The sequence below is a fragment of the Chironomus tepperi genome, unplaced genomic scaffold (assembly GCF_022539635.2).
Source record: "Chironomus tepperi strain 1889 unplaced genomic scaffold, CSIRO-AGI_Ctep_v1 contig_88, whole genome shotgun sequence".
NCBI classification, from domain to species: domain Eukaryota; kingdom Metazoa; phylum Arthropoda; class Insecta; order Diptera; family Chironomidae; genus Chironomus; species Chironomus tepperi.
In genome coordinates, this window is record NW_027226210.1 from 538729 (window position 1) to 552235 (window position 13507).

General features: G+C 31.9%; 1 protein-coding gene and 1 long non-coding RNA gene across 2 annotated transcripts in view; one reads left to right on the top strand and one right to left on the bottom strand.

The window, feature by feature from the left end:
• Positions 1-13507, bottom strand: part of LOC139086712 (uncharacterized) — a 152708-nt gene that overhangs the window by 21575 nt on the left and 117626 nt on the right. The window lies entirely within an intron of this gene.
• LOC139086718 (uncharacterized) overlaps positions 1757-13507 on the top strand; it is a 74468-nt gene continuing 62717 nt past the window's right edge. Inside the window, exon 1 of the long non-coding RNA XR_011544057.1 lies at positions 1757-1891. This is a non-coding gene — a long non-coding RNA (uncharacterized lncRNA). The remainder of the gene's footprint in view (positions 1892-13507) is intronic.

Sequence of the window (13507 nt, forward strand, 5' to 3'; positions counted from 1 at the left end):
GTCTAGATTGCTAAATAAGGCTCAGAACCGAATGATTGAATCCCAACATTTCGGACACAAATTTATGGGAATTTCCATCAAATTGATTCATTTCCGTTAGCCAAGAATATCTTTAAAAATTCATTCCTAGAAATTCCAATCAATCACTCATTCTACAAAACAGCACATAAAAGTTTCCATCGAATATACAATAAAGCTTGCAAAATTCTTCCAATCTCGTTAACGTATTTAAAGTCAAATTAAAGGCATTTCATTCCGACCATTCATTTCCTCACGATAATACCATTCCAAAAATCTATTGAAGCGTCTACTAGCGTACAAAAATCCATTTTCATGTTGATTGTTAGGAACGAAAGCTCTTTAGTCAACAATCAGCAAAAGAGCGAACAATTTAATATTCTTTTTTAAACAAGGAACAGCAACAACAACAAAAAAAAGACTTTTTTCACGCATGGGAATTTTTATGTTCATGAAGATGTACGGCATCGAATCTATAGGTGAATGAGCACTTCCAATGAGAACCGATGAGAGAAAAACTTCTCATTTTCCATTTGTGGAAAATTTTCTCTCATTTTCATGCATTGGAAAAATCATATGTTTTTCATTTTCATACACAAACCATTCAGTTCCTTCATATATTTTTATCAATGACGTCATCAACTTCCAAATCGGTTCATTTTCGCTCACCATCCAATTGCAATTTTCATATATTTTACACAACTCGTGGATCATTGCGATAATTTTTTTTTCTACTTTCCATCCACACACATTCGGATACTCTCTTATGTGTCGCTCAGTTTCATTCAGTTTCGCATTTTGTTCAGTCGGCAAAAAACCGTAAGAGCCTCAAAGTGCGGAAATAATATTTCTCATCATAATTTTTTTTTGGGTTTCATTCTTAGAAAAAAATAAGAAGATCCATAAAATGTTGTTGTAACTAGAAGGGAAAGGAGCGGAAAGGAAAAAAAAAAATTTTTTTGGGATGTGAAAAATTGAATAAATTTTTGGTGCGGATGAGAAGGAAAATGAAAGAATTTGTTAATTAAAGGTGCTTTCGGTGAATGATTGCAAAGTGGATTATGTGAAAAAAATATGAAAAGTGAATTAATTAATGAATTTTTACAAAGAAAAACGTTTAAAACGTGAATATTCATTTTTAACGGTTTTTGGAAATTTGAATAAAATGCCTGTAAAAAATTCGGTCATCTCGGGAGAAAGTTTGATCGTTTTGGAAGTAAAAATTCAATTTTTCAATCAAAATTAAGTGAAAATTAGTGAAAAACTTCATTTAAAGTGGAAAAACTAATCGAAATTGATTAAATAAGCTTCAATCCTGCATTATAAATGTGAAATGAATCTAAATATTCTAGAAAATGTGACAAAATTGAATTAAATTTAGGATTTCAAGAAAATGTGAAGAAATTTCAACAAAAAAGTGAATTATGAGAATAATTATCAATTAAACTAATTGATTTTAATGCAAAATCATCGCTGTGCTTAAGCTTGCTGAACGATTCACGAGAATTAAAGGAATTTAAAGCTGCAAAATTAAATTGAGTGAAAAATATGCAAAAAACTTTGAAAAAATATTTAGCACAGGCAAAACAGCTTAATTAATCACGATAGAATTATAAAAAAGGAATGATGACAATACAGTGGTTATAAAAGATAACAAGTCCATACCCAAAAACCCAAAAAGAAGTGAAATGAGTTATATACCATAAAAAATATAATGCAGAATATGTTGAAAACCTTATCTAGCATCTAATAAAAGTTATGATTATGTGGATGAAAAATTGCTGTGTGAGAAAAGCTTAAAAAGGAAGGAAGCAGAAGAAATTGGAAAAAAGAGCTTGTTAAATTATTCAAGAGGAAAACAAATAAAAAAAATGTTAGTGAATTTAACTTTTTTTTCTTATTTTTTCTAATTAAATTTCACAAACAAGAGAGAGAGAGGAAGAACATCCATAAAAGAAGATCAAAGAACAAAAAAAAGTGATAATTAAAAAAGTTTTTTTCAAGAGGGAAATTTGAATAAATTTTGATTTTTCGGAAGCATACGCGCTTGTTTGCTCGAGAAAATAAATAAGAATTAGTCGAGGGGATTCTTCGGTATCAAATTTTTTGACAAGTTCATTGAATTTTCAACTTACTGTCGTCTTGAAACTTTTCTTTTTTTTAAAACAATTTTTTTGAAGGAGCTTTATTGTTGAAAATTGTATTGATTGCTGATTTCAAGAGCACTTTACTGACAATCTTCTTGATTATGCTGTTTGAAAATTGAACTGATTATTAAAGTTTTTCTTGTTGTTATGAAGTTGGATGATGTGATTGCTTTTACATGAAAGGCATATTGGGGAGATAATGTTAATAATGCGAACTCCAGACCAATGCGAGTCTTGGATTCAACTTAATCTGACTCTGTACTGGTCACGTTGGCCTGAAGCATTAATTTTTTCGCTTTTTCTGCTATGCATGTCTTCTGGACTAGGTTTATTAAAGTCTAAAGAGAAGAGTAGAGAGTGATTAGGTAATAAGCACTTAAAAAGAGGTATAGATTCAATAGATGACTAGAAGGTGATGTTCAGGAACGGAGGCATAAGGAGAAAATCAGATTTAAACAATGGATATTCTGAGAATTCTCTTAGTTGTTCATACTTTACTATCAAAAGTCGTAAATTTTATGGGAATAACAGTTTAATGCAGTGTTGATCAAACTATGTGTCGCAGCAGGCTAGCTTGTCTCCGAATTAGTTTAAAGATGCTTTCCGCGTTTGGTTTCGACCAAAATTTCCCACCAAATTGTTAATCACTAGTTAAAAGAGTGAAGATTGACCAGACCTTTAGACTAACTGTTCATATCAGATTCCGAATCATTCTTGACCATTCTGTTCAGTTCCATTTGTGTAACAAGAAATCTTTAAGTGTAGTTTAAAAGCTCTAAGTGAACAGAACATCTTTGACTATTTAAAAATTCACATTAGACTAGCTCTTAAAAAGTCCATATCTCCAAAAAATCATCATTTCCATTCCACTCAATAAAATTCCTTAATTCTCAAGAAATTAAATTCCCCAAAAAAATAGTCAGCACCTAAAATGTTCCAAAACAACCAAAACAGCGCAGAATTCCAAAAATCAACAAAGATTAATAGACCAAAAATTTGTACTCATGTAAAACAGCCAAGATTGTCGCCTAGATTCAATTTAGCCAAACCAGTCGATTACACTTGAATTTCCATAATGCTCAGGGACAATTGTATTTAATGAAAAAACGCGATAAACTCATTTGCTGTACAGATTACTTATTTTTAGTGAGTCATTGAAAAATAATTTTTTCCTTACTTTTTTTTCCGCATAAAAGAGCAAGCACCCAGCACCGACAACGACTTCATTTAATTTTCATGAGCGAGCTCATTCATTTTCATGAGTTGCACATTAATTTCATGAATTTTCATGACTGTTGTTTGATATTCATGCATTATTGCAGTTTGTTGGGAAAAGCAATCTTGGAAAATCGGAATCGATAGAAAAAGTTTTGGGATGGGAAATTAAATTTTAAAGAGCTTTGCTGGGATCAAATTTGAAGGAAATTAAATTTTCATATGACAATTGTAAGTTTGAGAAAGTTTTGTGATTTTATTGGAGATATTAGATTGGTGCTTATTGATGCTTATTTTGGCAATTTTGTGAAGATTCAGTTCATGGATGCTTTGGGATGAACCCTTGCAAGGATTTTGAACGAATTTGTCTAATTTTGTTACATTTTCGTCTTAAAGAATTAACTTGAATAGAGCAAATTGGGCAATCGATCGAAAATCCAGCACTAGGTCGTCATGACTCACTTAACTCATTTGTGCAATGGGGAAATCCGGTTTTCTTCACAAAGTCTCGCAAAATTCGTTCATATTTTAGCAGCAAAAAAGTAGCATTGGTCTAGTTGGTTAGAAAGTTTGGCAGTCGATTCATAGGTCCCGGGTTCGATTCCAAGGAAACGTATAGTTGAATTCGGATGCTCTTTTCGCTGTTTTAGTCATTCCAACTTGGCATGTGTGATTAGTTCCCACAAATTGTGAGTAGGTACGTTGCATCGATATACCCTGGGTTATGCAGAGTGCAGAGTTAGTGAAAGCTGAACTTCCATTCGGACAAAACCATCATCAGCGTTTGGAAATGTTCGGAAGTTAAGTATCCCCTTCGATTGTAATGCTTTGAGACAAAATCATAAGCAAAACATTGTCCCTCCCTCTCCTCAACCTAACCTTAGCTACCGGATTGACCCCAAAATAATGAGTAGATTATTCCATTCGAATAAGCAGTTCTATTCTCTTTATTTGACAGCAATTTTGGAAAGTTTTCATCTCTCATGAACAAATGATTTACAATTTAGTCATTAAAAACTTTATCGTGTAGTTAAATCTAGTCGGTTAATGACGTGCATGTAAGGAAGTGACTTTAGAAATCTATTTCAGATTTATTTGAAACTTATTTCCATTAAAATAGTAAATTTTTTAAAATAAAAGTCATGAAATTTAAATTTGTCATCAAGCATCCTCAAATGTCAGTCAGAAGCTTATCATGTGACAAAACTTTTTCATTTTCTATCATCAGCATAAGTTTTACAAGTTTCAACGTAAAAAAAAAGAATCACATATTTCCTTACATCCTTAAAGCATTTATCATCCAGTAAACATACAAATATTTCATGCTGAGACGTGCACACACACACACACAGTTCCATGCATCAACACACAAAATTTCATTCTATATTACATAATATTATTCAGAATCTCGTGTAAAATATAGCCGAGTAGGCGAGACAAGTAGGAAGTAACCTAAAAATTGTATAAAATTTGTTTATCTTATACAGCATAAGAAAGTCCATTTAATATCGTAGCAAGGGTGACAGCAAGCATTCGGAGAAAGGTATACGGACGTGAAATTGACATAGTATCACATTGTAATCGGTAACGGTGTTCTCATTTCAATGAGGAAAAATACACAACAGGAGGATTAAAGGTCACGCATTGAATGACATTTTTTCCCTCATTCTCGTTTTTTTTAGAATTATCCGCTAATTTGCGTGCTGGCAAACTCAATATTATTTTTTCAAACCTTTTTTTTAACCCAGTTTTGTTGCTCTAACAATGGCAAATGGATGTGATTTTTTAGAGATTTTATTTTTAATTTTTATGACGTCTTAATGTCTAAATTAGGGGATAATTTGGGGATATTCTGGTAAATTAAGAGTTGGCATGGATGCTTTTTGGCTACATGATTCTAAGCATCGTCATCCTTGAGTGTCAAGATACCCCGAGGCGCCAAGTTACCCCGGAGTGTCAAGATGCTCCGGAGAGTTAAGATACATCGAGGCGCCAAATTACCCAGGAGTGCCAAGATACTCCGGAGTGCAAAGATACTTCGGAGTGCAAAGATACTTCGGAGTGCAAAGTTACCCCGGAGCTTCAAGATACTCCGGGGCGCCAAGATGCTCCGGGGCACCAAGATTCTCCGAGGCGCGAAGATCCTCCGGGGCGCCAAGATGCTCCGGAGTGTCAAGATATCCGGAGGCGCCAATTTGCCCCGGAGTGCCAAGATACCCCAGAGTGTCATGATACCCCGAAGTGTCAAGTTACCCCGGAGTGCCAAGATACTCCGGGGTGCCAAGATGCTCCGGAGTGTCAAGTTATACCCCGAGGCGCCAAGATTCCCAAGGGTGCCAAATGATCACAATCCTCTTCAAATCCAATAAGTGAACAACCCCAAAGAATACAAATGCGCTACACAGCCTTCACCCAACCTTACTCCTATCTCCATCATTCTCACTTATTTATTTTTGAAATTGTATTGTTCATGGCTACTCGCAGTATAAAGCAAACATTTACTTCCATTAATTTAATATCGTCCTTACCCAATAAATCGATATTTCTATTCTTCTTTTCTTTATAGCATTTTTTTATTATTATTATTTGTTCTGTTCTACTGTCTATTGTTTCGAAGACAATAACAGCTAGGCATACACCTAACCCAGGGTTATAATGGTAATCTGATTTCTCAATGCATTTGAAATTTGTCACGTGTATATTTATTTACATTATGAAATGTGAAGCTTTTTTTTTAGCGAAGCTTTTTGTGAAGGAAATGATGCTAATGAGTTTTTGATTGTTTGGTTTGTCTGATTGACTGGGTGATTATCTGGGTTGATTGTTTGGGTTATTGTCTTTGCGTGTGTGGTCAGGGATGTAGTCAGAAATTGGCGGATGCAAACCTTAATGTTATTCCCAAAAGATCCTAGAACATTGAAGAATTTGCCAAAAAAATAGAGAGGAATGTGGGGTAAAGGAAGAGTTGGGGGTCACTCCCCTATGTGTCTCTTCACAGATTCTCGTGCTTTACCTATTCATGCTAAAGCATTATTTCCTGAAAATGACAGCAATTTAGCAGTCACACTTGATATGACACTGACTTCTCTTGTGAAGTATGTAATTTCATGCAAAAAAATATCAAAATTTCAAATTTAAATTTCAAAATCTTAAATTTTTGACTCAATTATTGATCGAATTCTGTATTTCATAGTCAAATGCATGCGCTCCAAGCCAGTACACTCACGGTATTACTGGATTATTATTCTCCCTTTTATCCATTATTTTCGCTACTAAAGTTTCCACTTTAGCCGCACAAATATGCTCTAAAATATCATTTGTAAATGTCTACCACAAAAAAGCAGCATTTCCCAAAAAAACTCAGCTTGTGCCTGTGCTGTTTATTTCGATGTTGATAGAGAAAAGGAGCTTAAGAACAGCAGAAACACACCTTAACCTTAAGCAAATAAGCAAAAAAATATGTCGTCTCTATAGATGAAAAAAAGCAAGGCAGAAAGGAAAAAAATTTATATTTTTTTGTGCTTTCACTTCTAAAATATTTTAATAAAAAAATGGTTATTCTCTATTTTTCATTTTCATTCAGGTTTCTTCACTTTTCTGGCAATTTGTATTGCCCTTTAGGGAGAAATTTGTCAGAATTTTTAATACAGTTTAGAGAATGTTTATGACATAAAGATTATTAAAATTCGCCAGAAGAAAAATGCGATGAATGGCTGAATTTATTTTATGGATCTTTTCTGTTTAGAGGTTATGTTGACGAATTCGAAATTTGAATCAAATTCAAGTCAAATCTGAAATTTGAATCAAATTTGAGTCAAATTTGAAATTTGAATCAAATTCAAGTCAAATTTGAAATTTGAATCAAATTCAAGTCAAATTTTAAATTGAAATCTAATTTGAAATTTGATTAAACTTTTGAAATTTGATTTTAAATTTTGAAAATTAAATTAAATTCAAATTTAAAATTAGATTTAAATCAAACTAAAATTTCAAATTTTAAGTCTCAAAAGCGTCCAAAATAACCTTAAGGAACTTCATCACTTCCCCACATTCATTCACCGCTCTCAATTCCTCAAAACGGAGCATTTAGTTATGAAAATTGAGTAAAACTTTTTATGCACTTATGTTGTTCTTTTTTTTTTTTTTTGTGAAATTTAAATCCTTAAATCTCTCAGTACAAGCACTTTGAAAGCACTCAAAGGATTCTAAAACAAAGTTCAAATGGAGCCATTCACTTGCATTTATTTTCCTTACAAAAAAAATTTGAGGAAAATTTTTGCCTTTTATGTTTCTAACAAAAAGAAAATAAGAAGAAAAATTTAAAAAATAAATAAAGTATATGCAGCACTAGCATAGACTCTACATGAACATGACTTGTTATGAAAAGAAACATTTTTCTATTTTTTATTTTTTTTTATCGAAAATTGGTTTTACAAATTGAACTTGATTTTCTTTTATTACATTGTATTGCTTTATATATAGCATGGAAAAATTGGATTTTTTTTTTTATTTTGAAAATTTATTTAATTTTAGAAATGAAATCGTTTAAATTTTTTCAAAAAATAATCTAATAATTAAAATCAAAAAAAAAGTTTGTTATTTCAGTTTCCAAAATCTTCTATAACTTTTTGAGATTCGAACTCTTGACTTTTCAAGTTCAATTGATTTTTCATAATTTAACCTTGCAATTTTTTGACAAAACACAAAATTAAATCACAGAATCTTCAAAACACCTTAAAATCTCCCAAAACACCTCAAAATCTCATAAACAGTCAACCTTACATAGATCAAAAGCCTCAAAAACATCAAAAAGTCAAGCGATAACAGACGATGATAAAAATTAAAGAACAATTTATCAAAAATTTCTCTATTTATTTCTCCATAAACACATAGTTCATCTATCTTCAGGCACACGTAGCAACAAATTAGATTTATTAGTGCAGAAATAATTTAACGCATGAGATAGAATAAAATGAATTTTTAAGAAGAATCTTGTTCAAATTCTCATTTTTTACATAAGAGCAGTTAGAAATTTTGGAATATGTTAAATCAGTATGGAATCAAGGATGTATCTGATCGTGAAATCAGTCAGTTAGAATTGATGCAATTTGTAAAATGCAGTATTTAAAATTGAAAATGCAGACTGTAAAGCTTTCCATTCTGATGTCTTGAGGGGTTTTTATGGAAAAATTAAAAGATTTGGTCGGAAAATGTTTAAATGATGGAGAAAGTATGGCGCATAAATTAGCAATGTTGGCAATGTTTTTGAAGATTTTGAATTTTTAACGGCTTTTTGATATTTGAATTTTTAACGGTTTTTTGAAATTTGAATTATTAACGGTTTTTTGAGATTTAAAATGATTAAAGTTTGCCGAAAGTTTCGAATTTTCGAACTTCCATTCCTAACCTCAAAGAACAAGCTAATGAAATTAAAATACAATGTTAACAGCTACCAATCTAGCTGCATCTAGCTGTTGAAAGATTGTAAAAAACGATAAAAAATACATTTCAGCTTGTTAAATTATCATTCGTGATTCTCGTGTGTCATATTCACAAATGAATTTTCCACCTCTATAATTTTTCCTATGTATATCTTTACAAACTTGATGATAATGATGATGACGGGGAGTGATGATGTTGATGTATTTTTTTAAGGCACAAGAACAGATAAATCTTTCTACCATAGTTGAAATTTTCATTCTTTATTTAAATTAGCCTGTTTAATGTATGCCAGCAATAAGTGTCTTACTGGTTTTCTCTATTATTAGCTTGTGAGATTTTGTATTGAGGCTTGCAGTTTGATTGAAGGTTAAGTGAGGCAATTATTGAATTTTAAGAAGTTGTTTTGATTTTTTGGTGATGATGATAGTTTTGGAATGGAGGGGTGCTTACTAAGGTGAATTGATACCGAGAAGATCAAGAACATTCAATAAATTCTAGGGACCGGCTTCAGAGAATTTCTTTGAGTCTCGGTCCCATTCTTGTTCTTGGTCCCAGTATCGAGCTAGGTCCCAGTCTCAGTCTAAATTCTAGTATTTTTGTCTCAGTGTAAGTCTCATTCTTGGTCAAGGTCCCAGTCTCAGTTTTGGTCCTAATTTCGGACTCGGTCCTAATCTCGAGCTCGGTCCTAGGCTCGAGCTTGCTCCCAGTCTCGAGGTTGGTACTAGTCTCGAGATCAATATTCGTCTTTATTTCTGTTCAAATATCGAGCTCGATCCAGGTCTCATCCGGGTCTAAATTTCAATCTTGGTCCTAGTCTTCGACTTGGTTCTAGTGCCGATTTCGGTCCTAGTCTTGGTCTCGATTCTAGTATCAGTAAAAGTCCCAGATTCGGCCTTGTTCTCGATCTCGAGACTTGCCAAAATTGAGACTTCGAGAAACCATGGTTTTTAAGCTGTATCTAGTACTTTATGTTAAAAATGAAATTATTTTTCTAATTATATACCAAAATAGCAATATTATCAAAATATATCAAATGACATGAATGACCTACATTGTAGATAGTCGGTTCAACACATTAATGATCAAAGGTTCAATTCCCCATGTCTTCTTTGATTAATAAAGAAGGTAGTCATTAATATACAATTGTGAGTTTGAATCCTAGTATGGAGATTTGAAAGCACACCTGTGGCAGCAGGTCAGCATTGACTCCAACATGCTGCAGGGTTCGGTTTAAATCGGGATTATATGTAAATCCTGGAATCCTTGGTTTGTATTCAATTAGACCCACTCCCAAAACACGAAATGATTCAATGTACTCTCTTACTTAATATTCAATCCCGATTCTAAAATTAAACTCACAATTCCTATATTTAGCTACACCATAAATATTCCAAAATGCGCCACAAATCAAACCCACTCCAATCCCATTCCCATACTTATCAAAGCCTCTTAATTTAACGTTTTTAAAACAAAACTAAGAAGATTTGCGGCAATAATATTTTGGCTGCTTTGTATTCAAAACAAATATATACTATAATATATGTTTAATTCACATCTCCCCACAAAATTCCCGTAAAATCTGATATAATTCTTTCAAAATACAAAATTTACGATTTGTTATTTTTTTTTTTGGGTATATAAACTCTCTATAAGTCTGAGGTTAATAATTGAGACGAAGATCAAATAATTTTCAAATTTTTTAATTCTTTTACCTCAGCCACGTACGAGTAAACATAAATGAAAATGGGGAAGAGAATGACTGAATGATTGGCTTAGTAAATTACACACAGTGGATCAGAGAGGCTATTTTAGTATTGATGATAACATCTGCTGAATATAATTAAAATTTATGCAGCTCTCAGTCTTTCGGATGATGGCACGCGTTCAAAAAATGTATAATTTGACTATTCTTTCATTCGCGCCTATTTGACATCAATTAATTGGATATTAATTATGAATAATTAAGTGGTGATTTCATGTGAGATTATTATGGTGCTGTTAACACGAGAACTAACACATGTTTAGGATATAGACAAGTTTGAATGATTTTTGATTAAAATAAATGTGATTGACCATGAATTAAGTGAAAATTGTGTAGGTTGGGGTTGATAATTCAATTAAATTTTATGGCACTGATGCCTTTGAGGTTAAAGATTTTTTGAAGTGCCTGTTTAAATTTATTTGTTGTTTTCTTTGACAATTATTGTTTTTAACAAGTTTTTAATGGGATGATTTAGTAGATTTACTAACTTAAGGTTGACATTAACTGACGAATTTTAATTTTCTGCTAAAAAAAGTCGTAACTGGTTGTAATGTAGTTAGGCTTAATAATAGGGGAGAGGGTCACGTTATGATACCCCTTTTTGCGTTTCCAAATAGCTTAAAAAATCTTTTTGTATTTTTGTACTTTTTTAACTTCAATTTTGTGAGTCTAGGTGGCTCGGTGGCTTTATATCCCACTACAATTTGAAGCTCTAAGGTCTGATGAACCCTCATACATTAAACTACTATTAACCTCATAACGCAATTAATTCGATAGGATCTGAACAGCTAAATTCATTTGCGTCATAATGTCCTCTAATTAATGCCGAGTGAACAACTAAACATGATGTCCAGTTGATAACTAGACCCTCCGGGTCGACTATTGAAATATTTACCTGAATATTCCAGAGCAAATGCCATAAATCGACCATAGTTCTAGTTATTCATCAAATTCTATATCAAGTTATCCACTCGGGATGTACAATAGCAAATTCAAGCTATATCCTGCGCAACTATACAGGAACACGCATTTAAATGATTAAAACACCCCACAAAATTCCTTAAATTATGCTATTCCAAAAAAGTATATAACAATCGACAAAGGAATTGACCCATTTCCATAATCAGCACTAAAGTCAAGAAGAATCAGGTCATAACTGGCACAATTTATGTTGAGAAATTCCAGAGTAATAAGCATATTGCTACAAAAATTACAAACATTCACTTCCTTCCCCTTATATAATGAATTATATAAAGGATTAAGCTTAATTCCTCAAATTTCCGCTTTGACTCAATGAATTCATTAAAATAATTGTCAAAAATCATTCAAAGGAGTTTTAAGAAGTCAAATTTCTTAAAAGTCTTATTGCGTGTGAGTCGATGGGGGTCGTTCATATATTAGGTATCAATATTTAGGGGGTGAGAGGCTTGTTGGGGCTTTGTCAAGCCTCAAACAATGGATAATTTGCTAAAAAGAGGAAGGGAAAAGGAGGGGGAGGGGTTGCGGTCAAAAAGTCAATTTTCCATGTTAGGTAATTAGTGAACATCCCCCAAAAGCAGTTAAATAAACTTTCAAAAATATATATGGACAGTTTACATAACAAAAAGTCCACATCATACATATTTAAGCTACAAATTAATAGATGAATATAAATAAACGTATCAGGGGAAATAAGGAGCCATTTTCTTAATGGAACTACAAGGAAGGAACATAATATGTGGGTTAATAAAAAAAATGTATTTAAAGCAAAAATAATGCGGGACATGAAAGCTCTTAAATGCCTTTTGTTATACTATAATTAAGAGCTTTTTTTTCCTTCTTTCCTTGAAATAACTCCAAACAGATGTTAGCCATGCGAAAAGGCAATAAATTTAAATTTTTATGGTAAAGTTACTATTACGTTGTTGTCTATCCTTTTGCCATATCTAATGGCATTTTTCATTTATTGGCAAATGCTTTAATGCCACAAAAGAATGGAAAAATGTTTTTGTTTCCTTTATGTCTGTGAATATGAGATGATATAAATAGTGTAGGAAAGAAAAGACATAAATAAAGTTAGACATAAAATTCTTTGAAAAGAACTGAAGGTCAACGACTTATTTTTGGGTATTTTTTATAAACATGAAGAAGATTTTACATAGTTTGATAGTTTTACACACCTTGTGTTTGTAGGTATTTACCTTTTTACAACTGAGGAACAACAAAAGTTTAAGGAAATTACAACATTTTTCAAGTTTGTTCCTTACTGCTTTAAAAATGACGATTTTAATTGAAAATTGATTTTAACGGTTTTTTAGATTTTGAAATTTAACGGATATTGAAAATTTGAATCTCAACTGTTCTAAAAATTCAAATTTGTGGTGAAAATAAGAATTTTAACAGACATTTTGGTGAAAGTTCAAATTTTGACCAACTTTTTTGGTGAAAATTCCAATTTTTACGAACTTTCTTAACGGTTTTTTGTAATTCAAACTCAACATCATTCAATCTCAAAACAATCCTTCCACTTCAAAAAGTTTTTTCAATTTTAATTCAGTTTAAATATCGAATTACTGCAAAAACAGACATGAATATTATTCTATTAAATAGCAAAACACCATCGGCATTCAGTAAAAACTTCAAACTCAAGTTAAACATACAAAAAAATGAAAACAATAACAAGTCAGCAAAAATGTTGTTTTTTTCCTAGGAAAAATGAAGCTATAATAGATGCGATATAATATTTCATAGCAGCAGCTAATAATAATTATTATTATTGCAAGTAAAAAGGCATAAAAAATGACGGATGTGAACTTATTCCTTTAACTACATTTTAAATGAATGTCGAACACAAAAATAAATTGGAACTGCTTAATGATTACATTCCAATAAGAACGCCTCCTTCTCCGCTTTTGGCATCCAATTAAGCTCAAATGCACGACTT